The sequence below is a fragment of the Hemitrygon akajei genome, chromosome 25 (assembly GCF_048418815.1).
Source record: "Hemitrygon akajei chromosome 25, sHemAka1.3, whole genome shotgun sequence".
NCBI lineage: Eukaryota > Metazoa > Chordata > Chondrichthyes > Myliobatiformes > Dasyatidae > Hemitrygon > Hemitrygon akajei.
This window is the reverse complement of record NC_133148.1, coordinates 46701943-46717059: the sequence shown is the minus strand read 5'-3', so window position 1 is coordinate 46717059 and position 15117 is coordinate 46701943. Positions and strand designations below refer to the sequence as shown.

The following is a 15117-nucleotide window of genomic DNA, read 5'->3' as shown; positions in this document are numbered from 1 at the left end:
TGAGACCCTGTGAGTCAGGATAAAAGAGGGACTGGGGAACAGCCCTTCAGACGCACCAGAAGAAACGCTAGAATTCCTGTAACAGCGTAATAGCGAAAGCCGGTGGAAAGCCACGTGCGTCCTTTTCCATTTGCCTTGGAATTGGTGGGCCTTGCCACAGAAGAACGGCTTTAGCTAACAACAAAGGAGAAATCAGCCCCAACGACTCTCAAAGGATTGACATCATAAAAGGAATGGGCAAGTTTTAATCCGTCTCTTTCTCCAACCAAAAGCTGCAGCTTGAATGAACTTGAGTGACTTTTATATTTCCATTATCCCCTAGACAACGATAGAGCTATTTCTTATTGATTATTATTATACCCTCGCTTTTAGATTTAGTATTGACGACGTATATTGTCTGTATGTTTGCATTGATATTATTTTTGTGTATTTTATCAATAAATACTGTTAAAAATAGTACCATCAGACTTCAACGGACCTCTCTATCTTTGCTGGTAAGTGACCCAGTTACGGGGTACGTAACAGTATACAACTAGATGTGGTGTGTAGTGAGGCTGAGAGGAAAGGACAGGTAGAAGATAGGCAAAATTGAAGTCATGTGAATGAGTTAAAGTGTAACTGGGGCCAAAATCAAAAAGAGTGATGAATACAGGACTGAAGGTGTAATATTGGAAGGTCTTGTAGCGCAGTTAGAGATTGGCAGGTATGATGTTGTGAGCGTCACTGAATCGTGGCTGAAAGATCATAGCTGGGAGCTTAACATCCAAAGCTACACATTGTGTTGAGAGAATAGGCAGGTAGGCAGAGGGGAGGAGGTGGCTCTGTTGGTAAAAAAAAAGAAATCAAATCCTTATAAAGTGGTGACATAGTATCAGAAGATGTAGTATCATTGTAGGCAGAGTTAAGAAAGTGCAAGGGTAAAAAGATCCTGATGTGAGTTATATACAGACCCCTGAACAGTAGCCAGAATGAGGGATACAAATTACAATGGGTGGGAGGAAAGACATGTAAAAAGGGTAAAGTTAAAATAGTCATGGAATTTCAATATGTAGATAGATTGGGACAATAAGGTTGGTGCTGGATCCCGAGAGAAGAAATTTGTAGAATGCCTATGAATTGTTTTTAGAGCAGCTTGTGGTTGAGTCCAAAAGTGGAACAGCAATTCTGGATTGGGTGTAGGGTAATGAACCAGATTTGATTTGCAAACTTATGGTAAAGGAACCCTCCAGAAAAAGAGATCGTAATATTATAAAATTCAGCTTGCATTTTGAGAAAGAGAAGCTACAATCAGATGTATCAGTACTACAGTGGAGTAAAGGGAATTACAGACACATGAGAGAGGACCTGGCCACAGTTGATTGGAAGGGGTCAGTAAGAGGGATGATGGCAGTTTCTAGGAGAACTTTGGAAGGCATAGGAAAGATGCATCCTGAAGATGAAGAAGTATTCTAAAGGGAGGATGAAACAATCATAGCTATCAAAGGAAATCAAAGACAGAACAAAGGGAAAGAGAGGGCATATAATATAGCAAAAACCAACAGAAGGCTTTCTGTCTGGCATGTGCTAAATGTAGCTTGTACTGTGTAGGACTCTTCATACAGCGTTTTGCACTTTGGCCCCAGAGAAATGCTGCTTTGTTTGTCTGTACTGATGGGCATTCACATCTGGTTGAATGATAATAAACTTGAATTTGGGCTACATCCACAATATGCCGGATAAATCCGTAACCGAAGCTTTTCCTCTCATTTTTACCCTCCGTCCACACTAAAACGGTGTTTTAGTCTCCTGAAACCGGAGCTTTTCAAAAACGCTTTCCAAGGTGGATATTTTTGAAAACACTGCTCGGGCAGATCAATGTAGACGGCATAACCGGAGACTTCTGAAAACGCTATCAGACGGCAGCGCGCCATTTCATTGTTTTCTTGAACGCAACCTAACAACTTCGGAACAGACGGCAACAAGACTGAAGCCAGAAGAGTTAGAAATGTACTCCCAAATACTTTGACCCATAACTTACTGAATAAATAAGTATACTCACTTTGCCCTGTTTTCTGTCCTTGCTTGTATGAAGGTGGTTTACCTATTTATGCAAGTACTTCTCTGACAATAGATGTGTAACAGCCTAATGTAACATTGTATGGAAATACAAGATAACACTGATGCAGACATGTTTTATACATTTAACAAGGTGCTTTATTAATGCAACAGAGTTGGTCAGTTTTCCAATGTTCGTCATCAGCCGGGTCAATCTGTCATTGAACTTCTTGTCGGTTGCCGCTGTACACTCAAGTATTTGTTTTTTTTTTTAGTTTTAAGTTCTCCTGCACGAGAGCCAACAGCTGTCTGTCGTTTTAAGTTTTTCTTGTCTGTAACTACACAAACGCGCACTTTTACGGCGAGATTCGACACCAAACATGTCGCTTGTTTTTGGTAAATGTGCCCTGCGCATGCCCAGCAGGAGGAGATTCGCCAAAATCTCCGTTTCAGTGTGGATAGAGATATTTTCAAAAACGCATAGTGTGGACGCCTATCGTTTATACGTGAAACCAACGTTTTCAAAATTATCCGGTCTAGTGTGGATGTAGCCTTAAACTTGAGGGCAACTTAAAAAAAAGACATAAAGAGAGAAGAGATGAAATATGAAGGTAAGCTAGACAACAACATAAAAGAGGATACCAAAATTTTTCTGATATATATGAAGAAAATGAGAGACCAGAATGGCTATCGGACCACAGGAAAATTACGCTGGAGAGGTAGCAATGTGGGACAAAGAAATGGCAGGCGAACTTAGTAAGTATTTTGTGTCAGTCTGCACTGTGGAACACAGCAGCAAAATGCCAGAAATGCAAGAGTGTCGGGGGCAGAAGTGATTGTCATTTCTATTACTAAGCAGAACATGCTTGGGATGCTGAAAAGTCTGAAGTCACCTGGAGCAGATGGACAACACCTCAGGGCTCTGAAAGAGGAAGCTGAAGAGACTGGAGGCATTAGTAATGATCTTTCAACAGTCACTAGATTCTGAAATGGTTCCAGAGGACTGGAAAATTCCAAATGTCACTCCACTTTTTAAGAAGGGGCAGAGGCGGAAGAAAGGAAATTATACGCAAGGTGGTTAATAGTTAGTGCAGTCTCAGTGGTTAATAATGGTTAGTGCAGACACAGTGGTTAATGGTTAATGCTGACTCAGTGGTTAATGTCTAGTACAGACTCAGTGGTTAATGGTTAGTCCAGAATCAGTGTTGTTAATGGTTAGTGCAAACTCAATGTGGTTAGTAGATAGTACAGACTCTGGATAATGGTTAGTGCAGAGTCAGTAGTTAATGGTTAGTATAGACTCAGTGGTTAATGGTTTGTACAAACTCAATGGTTAATGGTTAAGCCAGACTCAGTGATTAATGGTTAGTACAGACTCAGTGGGATGATGGGCCTGTTTCTGTACTGTATCTCTCTATCTGGACAGGAAACAGTACAGACTGAGTACGGAAGCCCTTGTAAGTGTTCCCCGGACTAACCATCAAAAGAGATAAGTGTGACCCACTACAGTCTGAAGGGGAATGCAGACCTGAATCACCAGTGATTAATGTTCTTTCCCAGACACTGTCTACCTCGCTGTTTTCTGATTTTATTTTCTACGCTCTTGCACATTCTAATAGAAAATGTGACTTCCTTGCGACTCAGCCCCCGTTCATCATCAAGAACTTTTGTGGCTCATTTGTGGACGTGGTTGGTCTGCAATGCAAAATAATTGGACCATTTTGCCCAAAAGCAACCACTTGCATTTACAGTGTGGCTTTAATATAGGAAATCATCAGAAGGTGTTTCACAGGAACATAAATCAGATGTCAGGTCATAGAAGGAGAGGGAATGGCAGGTGAGGAAGTGTCTGGTCAGAGGAGGAATCTGGAAGCAATGCCTCAGTCCAACGGGATGATGTGCTGAAATGGTTTGCACCACAATTTACTGACTCACTCAGATGTCTGACACAGAGTGATGGAAGAGTGAAGGGAATGGAAATGACATCCATAAGATGGATTTAAATTAAAGAGGAAGAGAAAGACACAGACTGCAGGTTTAAATTCATCAGAATGAATCTGTGGACTTTGTTGAGGAAGCTCCTCAGACAGAGTAATTGACAGTAGGACTGGACTCCCATATGGAGGAGGGTGAGAGGAAACTCAGGAATACTTTTAGAATGAACTCATGGGAAAAATCAGTAAAGTCCATGTAAATTATTTAATTCATTTATTTATTGGCATACAGCATGGAATAGGCCCTTCTGGCCCTTTGAGCTACACTGCCCAGGAATCCTGATTTAATCCTCGTCTCATCTCAGGACAATTTACAGCGACCAGTTAAAGTACCAAACTGAGGTATTTTAGACTTTGGACTGTGAGAGGAAACCGGAGTACCCGGTGGAAACCCACACATTCTTGGGGAGACATTACAGTTTCCTTACAGGCTGTGGCAGGAATTGAACCCCAGGCTGCCTGCACCGTAAAGCACTCTGCTAACCCACTGCACTACCAAATGCTGGGTTTCCCAGCCTGTCTGATGGATTCAGTAATTAAAACTTAAACTTGTGTTGGGTCCTGAACTCAAAGTTCTTCAGCAGTCAAGAAGGGGCATTAAAACCCGTTGCTTATGACTGCTGAAAACTGGTAGCAGACATTCTATTCAAATTCCATTGCTTAAATTAAACAATAAAATAGTCCCTATTCGAGCAATGTGATACCCGCAACTCACTGAGCAATTACATGTATATAAGTTATTATTTAAAAACAAACAAACACAAGAAAGTTAAACTACAATGAAAATTACAACTATGCAGTCCAATCCAAAACCTGAAAGGGCCAACTTCCCAAAATAATAAGGTAGTATCATCCTGGTACCTTCCTCGGGACAATTATTTACAGGTATTGTGAGATCTATCAGTATGTTCTTACCAAGATTGATACACGGTTTAAAGAGACTCAAATCCAGGTCAGGTGATGTTATTTAATTCAAGGTGAACACAAAAATCAAACAGCAAGCTATTGGCCCAAGGCTCTTATAGGAGTAAAACTACAAATTTTACTGTCCTGATGCCAGAGAGAAAGGTTTACTACACATCTATTCTTGCAGACCTCATCAGCTGATAACCTGTCAATGACGATTAGATAACAGATTATTGAATGTCTCTGAATCTGCAAGTTTGTTATCCTTGATCTTCAGGGCCTGAGAGCTTCCAGGCCAATGATAACCCCCAATTCCCACAGTGATCCAAAGTGATGATGGTCTGTGTTGCTGTTTCAGTCTAAGCTTTATTCACTGGGCAGCAATTGTTCTCATCAACAAACATCAGCATGTCACACCGGGATTCTGCCCACCCATTGGTGTAATGTTGACAAGGCAGTCTGTGGCATCTTTTAGTTTCTCCTTCTTTTTCACTTTATTGATGACAATTCACAATTATCTGATCACCAAGATGGACCTTTGTGCTCAGTTTGAGCAAACACACTTTAAGTAGTTGGTGGGAGTCTCCCAACTACTTCAGAACATAAAGTGCAGGTGTACATACATTTGAACTGCTCATTCCCATAACATAATCAATAAATCAATCAGTAACACTCAATCATCATTACAGTGAGCCCGTTTCTGACACGTGGCAAATGCTCTGTAACGAGGAGAGGGTCTTGCTGTCTCTGTGTCTTTTGACCTTTGATTTTGATTCATTTCATTTCATTCTGTATGGTAAACGTGAACCTGTTGGTTGGTGCAAAGCACAATGTTAGAATTGTATTTCCATATGTAAAGCAGTGTGCTTATTCTTGTTAGTAACACAGCTCCACTGGGAGGGCCCCCTGCTCAAATTAAACCTGCCTGTGAAACCGGAGAGGAAGTGTAAGGACTGAGTGTTAATGTTATCGCAGAGTTTCAGACATCTGTCAGCTATTAATAACAAATAGTTACTGAGCTTCAAGTAAACCTCCAACACAGAGCAGTACAGCACAGGAACAGGCCCTTCAGCCCATGATGACTGTGACAACCTTAACACCAAATTAATCTAAAGCGAACTATCGGCACATAATCCATATCCCTCCATATCCTGAATGGTCACGTGCTTTTTCAAATGTATCTCAACTGTACTATCATGCTGATTCACCACCACTCCTGCCAGTGCATTCCAGGCACCTATCACTCTCTGTGTAAAAAATACAACCCACAAATCTCCTTTGAATGTTATACCCCTCACCTTAAGTCGATGTATTTTTGGATACAACATTTTACCTTGGAAAAATAACTCTGACTGTCTACCCTGTCCGCCAGAAGAAACTCCAGCCTAATCAAGGACAGGCGAGGCAGACAAACCAGTTGTCTTTTTTCCCCACATTTTGGACTCTGAGCTGATTGTTACTCTGGGGCGATCTAATCAGAGCAATTGAATGTGGATGCAAGGAATTTCAGGTAATGACCTGCTAAATCTGAGACCATTCTTGAATGAGTAGGTACTTACTATGCAAAATGCCAGACCTACCAAAGAAAAAAATCTTTGACATCCTGACGAAGGGTCTCAGCCCGAAACATTGACTGCTCCTTTCAACGGATGGTGCCCGACCTGCTGAGTTCATCCAGCTTTTTTGTATGTCTTGATTTGACCACAGCATCTGCAGTGTACTTTGTGTTAAACAAAAAAAATCTGTTATCTTGTTTGACGCTGTCCGGGTCACTTCATTTAACTGGTTTGGGCCGGTCAGAGTTGAAAGACTCAAATACACAAGGCTGGGATGGGCAGAACCATGAAACAATGTTAGTGTAGCCCTGTACAATGACCAGTAAGAATCAGGAACTCCAAATAAACAGGGGTGATAACTCTCCAGTAACCAGAGACCAACCATTGTGCACAAGTAGGACCTCACTGATACATGGAGATTGGGACCATGAGGAATGCCTGGCCAGCGTTGACTCCTTTCCCGGGTAATACCTTTTATCTTCATTGATTGTTCATGGAGGGTCAGGGATTCTAGTCAGGTGCACACAGGTAATTAGTTTGTGAACCCACGTGCTTTTGAGTTGAGACAATAAAAGTTACTTGTCAGTAAATACAGATTCTCTGTCCTTCCCAGATCATTATTACAAGGGGTGATTCTTGTAACAACCCTATTGATGACTCTCATACTTTCATAAGCCTTTATCAGGTTGCCTCTCAGCCTACGCTCCAGAGTAAACAGTCAAAGATTGTTCAACCTCTCCTTACAGGTAATATTCTGTAATCCAGGCAACATGCTCGTGAACGTCTTTTACACCCTCTCCAAAGCCTCCACATCCTTACAACGGAGCAAACAGAACTGGGGTTTCATGAAGTTTCACCCAGGTAAATGCAGGCATGGAAACCTATGCTTTAACTTCGACAAAAAGCAATCTGTACTCTTACCCAGTCCCATGAAATTCTCCCAGTCGGGACACTGTCACCTTGATGCTGCAATGTACTGGATTCAACTTTAGGGCTCTTCCCTGTGAAAACAGGGGGACATTTTTGACCGCATTAGTAACATGTGAATGGTTTTGATGCTCAAATACACCCTGGATAGGAGGGTCATGAGAATGTTGAAGTGTAAAGCACATTTCCACATAAAATTACCTGATAGGGTGGAGGAGAAAGGTGGTTCAGTCTTCAGGAGGATTAAAACTATTTGGATTATTTATCCAGGGAGTGGGGAGAATGTAGATCTCTCCACAGAAGTGAATGTGGAGAAAGGGAACAGAAGGAAAAGATAACCCAGTTGCACAAAGATGGAATGACTGAAGGTTCATGCAGAAAATGAACAATGGCATGAAATTATTGGTCTGAATCTGCTCCTGTGCTGTACATTTCATTTAAGTCTGTGTAGTACCAGAGTTTCAGGAGGGAAACAAAATCTATTGAGTTTACTTTTCTTCACCATGTTCCTCTCCGACTCTCTTTATCTCTTCCTAGGACTTTCACTCTCCTGTTCCCCCTCACTCACTGCATATCCATGTCATATTTCTCTCATTTCCATTTTCCCCTTTCTGTCACCCTTCTTGTCACTTCCTCTCCATTTCATTCTCTCCCACTTCATGTCTCGTATCCTCTTCCTCCTTCATTCGCTCTGCATGTTCCTCTCTCTTTATTTTCCCTTCATTTTTCCTTCCCAAACTCTTTCTCAGGAACTGTTGTTTCCCAGTGGCAGCAGTTGGGCCCAGACCAGTCACCTACGGTCAGGTATATCAGATCATCAGACTCAACTATTTTCTGCCTTCACTCCCATCTGTATCAGAAACAGGTTTAATATCACTGACGTATGTAGTGAAATTTGTTGTGTTGTGGCAGCAGTACAGTGCAACACATAAAAAATCATAAATTACAATAAATGTATATATAAATATGAGGTAGTGTTGATAAATTGATACATTGCCTGGTCAGAAATCTGATGGCAGAGGGAAGGAAGCTGTTCCTGAATTGTTGAGTGTGTGTCTCCAGGCTCCTGTACCTCCTCTCTGATGTAGTAATAAGAAGAGAACATGTCCTGTATGATGTGAGTTTTTAATGATGGATGCGGCTTTTCGAGGCACCAAATCATCTCAAACTCCTAATGAAATTTAACCTGCTTTAAGATTCTGCCAACAACAGACAAATGTGAAGATGGCATTTGAGCTGTGCCTAGCCACACAGTCATGGGTGTAGAGAGAGTAGAGTGGAGCATGTTCCATATCTCAATTCAGAATGGGACAAAGAGGCAGCGGGAGCTGGAACAGATTAGCCAGCTGTGAGATTTTTAACTTACAGCTGTAAGCCTAGAAAATTTTGAACAAACTGTAATGAATACAAGCCAATGGTAGGTTGAGGCAGGTACACATGAAAATACTCAGGTGTGGTGGGAAACATAAGGAGGTAAACTGCCCACAGTCACAGAGGTTGTTGTCTGGTGAGCTCGTGTTTCAAGAGAGGTCTTGTTTCTGCTGTGTCAGCTGACTGACACAGATTCCATAAGGGAATAAACAATCCCAGTGGAAAGAGGGAATATGGAAGGTTTACTTTGGATGAGAGACCAAGATTGGGTTCTAATTAATCCTAAGGATGAATTTAAGCTAAAGTTCTCATGTGCTGCAGTTAATGAGGAAAACAGGGATACAGAGTGGTGGATATGACACAGCTATGGATAAGAGATCTAGTTAGACCACATCTGGAGCACTGGCAGTGATTCTTGGCATCACTCTTCAGGAAGGATGTATTTTCCTTGGCTGGGAGGGGTTTGGTATTGCTGTTGGGACGGGGGCCAGTGAAGTGCTACTGGGACAGGGATAGTTAGCATATTAGGTCTGGTCTTCTGTTCCCTGAAGTGTGGAAATTGAAATTGAAAGCAAGTGCAATTGGGCAACTTAAAAACATTCAAGGATGGCACAGAAGAATAACACAAAGAATCTGTTATTTCAGGGTACACAGGGCACTGGAAATCTGGGACTCTCCCTGAGAAGTGGTCAAGACTGGAGAGCCATGGGGAGTGTCAGCTGAAACTTCAAAATTAATAGAATTTTGTTTGTTCAATTATTAATATATGTGGAGCCAAAGAAGGTAGATGGAGATTGGACACAGATCAGCTTAAGAAAGAGGGCTGAACAACCTCCTTCTGACACACAGTGCATGGGATAAATTTGTACAGAATCTCTGTGTGCAGCTGTTGATTTACCAGAAACACATTTCATATTTTCTTTCTTGACAGGTGGATGAAACTGGACAGTGATATAGAGGCTATATCCTTCTCAGCTTCCTGTAGGAGATGTGGCTTGACTTAATCTGAACAGGGGACCTTCCAGAGGAAATAGGCTTACTAAAAATAATAAGCTCGCTGCTGAAGGCCTAGAAATACTTTTCTGATTCAGGGACCAATACCAATAAGCAATTCTTGTACAGTATTATTGAAAAGAGGAATGACTAATGGGACTGAAAGTCTGAAGGGAGAAGGGGTCCATGCAAGTATGGAGACATCTGTCCTCTGGGAAGTAACAATATAAAGCTGACTTAAACCAAACATAAATATTGGGTTCTATGGGAAGAAAACAGAGATTGGCTCAGATTGAAGGTGGCGGTTATTTATGCTGCAAACAGGAAATCTGTGCTCTGCCCCAATGCCATTATACTAATGGTTCCAACTGAACTGCTCCAGTACAGATACAACACTGACATCTGCACAAAAATGGGAAAAGTTGCCCAGTATGTCCATTCTCGAAATACAGGACAAATCTAGTTAGACAATAATGGCCCAACTCATCTACACAATGTTCAGTAAAGTGATGGGAGCCATAGTTGACATTATTGGCAAGAGGCACTTACTCACCAGTGACCAGTTTAAACTGTGCTAGCACCACTTGGTTCTTCGTTGATCAATCTTGTTGTTTTATCTTAACCTCTCCTTACAGTTAATATGCTCCAATCGAAACAACACTAAACTGAATCTACTCTGCACCCTCTCCAAAGTACCCACTTCTTTCCTGTAATGCAATAACTAGAACTTTACATGCTCCAAATGTGGAATTAGTATACAAACTCAAGATAAGCAGGACAATTTTGAAATGAATCCTCTATGGCCTGAGAATTCACCAGAGGTTCTCCCTGTTGATGTTAACAAATGCCATTTCAAAGTCCATGAAATTTGTGTGTAGTTGTCACTGTCACTTTGCGTTCTGCTCTATGACATTCCACAGTCTGAAGACCTCATCGACAAAACCTTTATTCTTCCTGAAGCCATCTTGCTCCTTCTTCAAGCACTCATAAACAGTATCTGTAATCCACTGGACAATGACTTTGTTGAGAACCTTGCTAGTCACTGACAGAAGTGTGATTCCGCACCAGTTGTTTCAATCACTTAGTGTTCCTTTCTTGTGGATCCTAACAATAGCTCTCTTTGTCCAGTCCTTTGGTACTTGTCCCCATTCCCAGATTATAATAAACAGTGATTGCAGAATGGCTGCTGCAACTTTTGGTTCAGCTTTGATCAGTTCGGTGTTCAAAATATCATGTCCTGCTGTTCTCTAATGATTTAATCGCAGCAACGATCTCTTCTTTCTTGGGTTGCATTGATGTCTAGATCCATTGCTACCTCTTGTATGTCAGGGTCTTCATCTGGTGGTGTTCTATTCAGTAATTCTCTGAAATACACTATCCATCGTGCTCCTTGATCTTTATTAGTTGTCAAAACCAAACCAATTTTATCTCTCATGGGACAACTGGATCTGGCCTGGAGCTTTTTGCATACCAATTTTGACATCTTGCATATATTTTCCTGATCACCTTGATTGGCTGCTTCTGTGGCTTCCACTGCTAGGTTTTCCATGTAGACTCTCTTATCCATTTTTTGAAGCTTTTCACTTTCTTGCCAGTTGAAGTTTCACCTTAATTTGTGTTGACTTTGCATCAAACACTTTCCTCCTGATTTTCCATCTTTCTTCTAAAGCTGTTCATGTTACCTGCAGTATCCATTCTTTGTTTTTCTCTCCAGCTCTGTAATGTAGACAAGCCTCGCTGATTTCCTTGAACACTGACACAATCTGTTTCCACATTGTGTTGACCTTGTCCACTGACACATCCTCGTCAAAGGCCTGAAATCTGTTCTTAAGTTGAATGGTGACCGCAGATCGCACACTGGTGTCCTTGAACTCAACATCAAAATGTCTTTGTACATATGCTCTGGTCCAGTGCTTCTCAGCATGAGTTTCATCACTGCTACAACAAGATTGTGATTACTTCCTGTATCTGCACCCCTCTTCACCTTTATACCTTGCTGGGATTGGCTCCACATACCAATGATCATCAAATGGTCAATCTGGATCTTGTCACATCCATTGGGCGAACACAATGTCAGTTTGTGGAAAGAGAGTCATCCTATGATCAGATTGTTCATGGCACAGAATTCCACCAGTCTTTCACCGTTGCTATCCATTGCTATTCATTGTCTCACTTACTTGTGTGCCCATGAACCTAGTGAAGTGTGAGTTGTTATTTCCCACTTTGCCATTTAGATCTCCTATGATGATTACATCATGGTGTGGTGTTAACTCTACCTCTGTTGTTTGTAGAAGATGTCCTTTTCTTCAATGTCACTATTGTTACTTGGAGCATAGCACTGGATCACAATCATGTTCACTTGCTTCACTCTCAGCCTGACTCTCACCAGCCGACTGTTGATTGTTTACTCCAGCGGGCACTTCTCAATGCCTTTCTTCAAAATGACAGCTACACCATCATGATGCTGACCATCTTCCCTTCCTGAATATAGAACTGTTTCACCAGTTGCTGCCTTTATTCTGCCAGACCCTGTCCATCTGCTTTCACTGACACCAGTGTGTGTTGGCTGTAAAGACACATTACTGTGGTTATTTGTGTGAGCTTGCAGTGTTGTACGTGGTTAGTACATTTCCAAAAAAACATTTTTGCTCTTGGTCTTTGTGAAGTTCATGGCTTCCTTTACCATGCCAGTAGCTTTCTCTCAGTTTTCACTACTGTCAGCCATGCAAGTCCCGGGTGGTGACTAGGGAATACCATCGCACTCAGATGTAGAAGGATTCCTCATTGCTGTTTCTGTAACTGTGATGAGAGTCCTTGATGAGGATGGTTTGGACCCAAACGCTGGAGTATCCGAAGCAAAGTTCAAGACACAGAATCAAACTGGATTGGGAACTGAGCACAAAACAAACGCTGGACAATGTCACTAGTAGGGCTTACGATTGAGCACCGAACATCAGTTCAGATGTTCTTTAAATACTCAATTCTTGGAGCCCAAAATATGATTGTCAATAAGTGGGATCATCCTGAACCTTAAAAGGGCTGCAACTAGCTATCCACACTCTGCAGAATTAGAGATTCTAAATCTGGAAGATGGCGTGGTTAGGAGTGTCTCGTAACAAAAATTATTTTTCTTTTTGACTAGTCAGTTTCCCTAACCCTGACCTGAAACTCCGAACTTGGAGGAATGGTGGAGCACTCTTCGTCTGGCACCTACACTTTGACCTGTCTAGCATGGGTGACCCTACCTAGAGCTAAAGCACAAGACCCTGACTCAAGTCAACATAGATCTCTGGGTTATTGAGGCACACAAACCCTACAAAAATTTGTGGTCCTCTTGGAGGAAAAAAATGATTCACCATTTTGACTGGTGTCCTGGTGGGGTTGCTGTGTCAGGTGAATGTAAAAGATTTGGAAATTTCTCCACTATGCATCCCAACATTGATCCCTCAATCAGCATCACTGAATGTCTGATCTCTTTGTCTGATCAGACTGAATGTCTGATCGCCAAGATGGCAGCATGACGCAGCTTGCAGTGGCCACTCCGGAGCTGATTATCTGTTATTTGTGAAGCGGGGTGCCGTGCACAATCATAATCGATGAAAAACGGACGTGGGAGCATGGAGGAACATCTGGAAATCTCCAGGAAGACCTTCTTCGTTGCTGCTGCTGCTGTGAGGTCTGGGTCTCTGCTGGGAAGAACAAGCCCCCAGTCCTCGGGGTCGCGTTCCCGATGGCCATTGGCGGGGGCGTCTTAATACGCTCGGCAGAGGATGATCCTGTGCCGGAGGGGATGGTCGGAGGGGAGGGGACGCTCGGAGGTTCGACGGACTCGGAGTTCGCTGCGGTCAGGTCGCTTTCATTGTGTGCTGTGTCTGCGAGGCTGGGTTTGATGGAGCTTTCATTGTGTGCTGCGTCTGCGAGGCTGAGTCGGGCGGCGCCGTGGAAGTCCATAGCGGGGGATTCCCTTCTGCCGCTGGCATGGGATGACGAGTCTATCGGGACCCTGAGGACTTGTGGAAACTGTGTGGTGGTTTCTTTTGAACTTAGTCTTTTAACATCTTTAGATTATTTTTACTGTGCCCATGGTCTGTTTTTTTTTAATCAATTATGCTATTGTTTGCACTGTTGTAAATATATGGTTTTATGTAGGTCTTGTAGCTTTAGTTTGTGGTCTTGTTTTGTCTGGTGGGATTGGAGCTCCTCTCCGGGGAATGCGCTAAGATGGTAGCGTGATATTAATACGCAGCAGCCTCTCTGGACTCTGGATTGGGATTGCCAAACGTTATGTGGACTTTCTGGTGTAGTCTGTTTTGTCAAGTGCTTTTGTGATATCATTCTGGGGGAAAGTTGTCTCATTTTTTAACTGCATAGCATTTGTGTTTTCTAAATGACAATAAACTGAATCTGAATCTGAATCTTTATATCTCAATGCTGTTTCAGAGAGGTTGTTCTGTGTAATTTGGCTTGTCTGCCAACCCACTGGGGAGCATCCTGTTACCAACGACAACAACTTCCCCTGTTGTGTGGCTTCAATTCCCGAGTTCCCTGCATCAAATGTCCTGTTCCTCTCACAGGCTGAAACAGGTCAAAGAGATTTTGTGGGGAGAACTGCTGAGGGTTTTGCAGTGAAATTCATGCTGCCAGGTCCCTGACAGAGAAAATATCTTAAAAGTGTAAATTCCACCCATTTTCACCAGGAATCTCTGTTTAACATTGATTCTCATGCTATGAGTGCAGGCAGGCAATTGTGTGGTAACTCTTTCTACTGCAATGTATTTTCCTGCAAAGACACTCTCAGACTGTGTCTCTGTGGAGCATATCTGCCCACTGACTGGTGTCTCTCAGTCCCTGTCTCTCAGGGAGATATCTGTCCACTGACTGGTGTCTCTCAGATATCTGTCCACTGACTGGTGTCTCTCAGTCCCTGTCTCTCAGAGGGATATCTGTCCACTGACTGGTGTCCCTCAGTCCCTGTCTCTCAGGGGGATATCTGTCCACTGACTGGTGTCCCTCAGTCCCTGTCTCTCAGAGGGATATCTGTCCACTGACTGGTGTCTCTCAGAGAGATATCTGTCCACTGACTGGTGTCTCTCAGGGAGATATCTGTCCACTGACTGGTGTCTCTCAGATATCTGTCCACTGACCGGTGTCTCTCAGTCCCTGTCTCTCAGAGGGATATCTGTCCACTGACTGGTGTCCCTCAGTCCCTGTCTCTCAGAGGGATATCTGTCCACTGACTGGTGTCCCTCAGTCCCTGTCTCTCAGAGGGATATCTGTCCACTGACTGGTGTCTCTCAGGGGGTTATCTGTCCACTGACTGGTGTCTCTCATTCTCT

At 42.6% G+C, this 15117-nt stretch overlaps 1 long non-coding RNA gene across 1 annotated transcript in view; it reads right to left on the bottom strand.

The window, feature by feature from the left end:
• Positions 1–4051: 4051 nt before the first annotated feature.
• Positions 4052–15117, bottom strand: part of LOC140716608 (uncharacterized) — a 271347-nt gene continuing 260281 nt past the window's right edge. Inside the window, exon 5 of the long non-coding RNA XR_012096326.1 lies at positions 4052–5742. This is a non-coding gene — a long non-coding RNA (uncharacterized lncRNA). The remainder of the gene's footprint in view (positions 5743–15117) is intronic.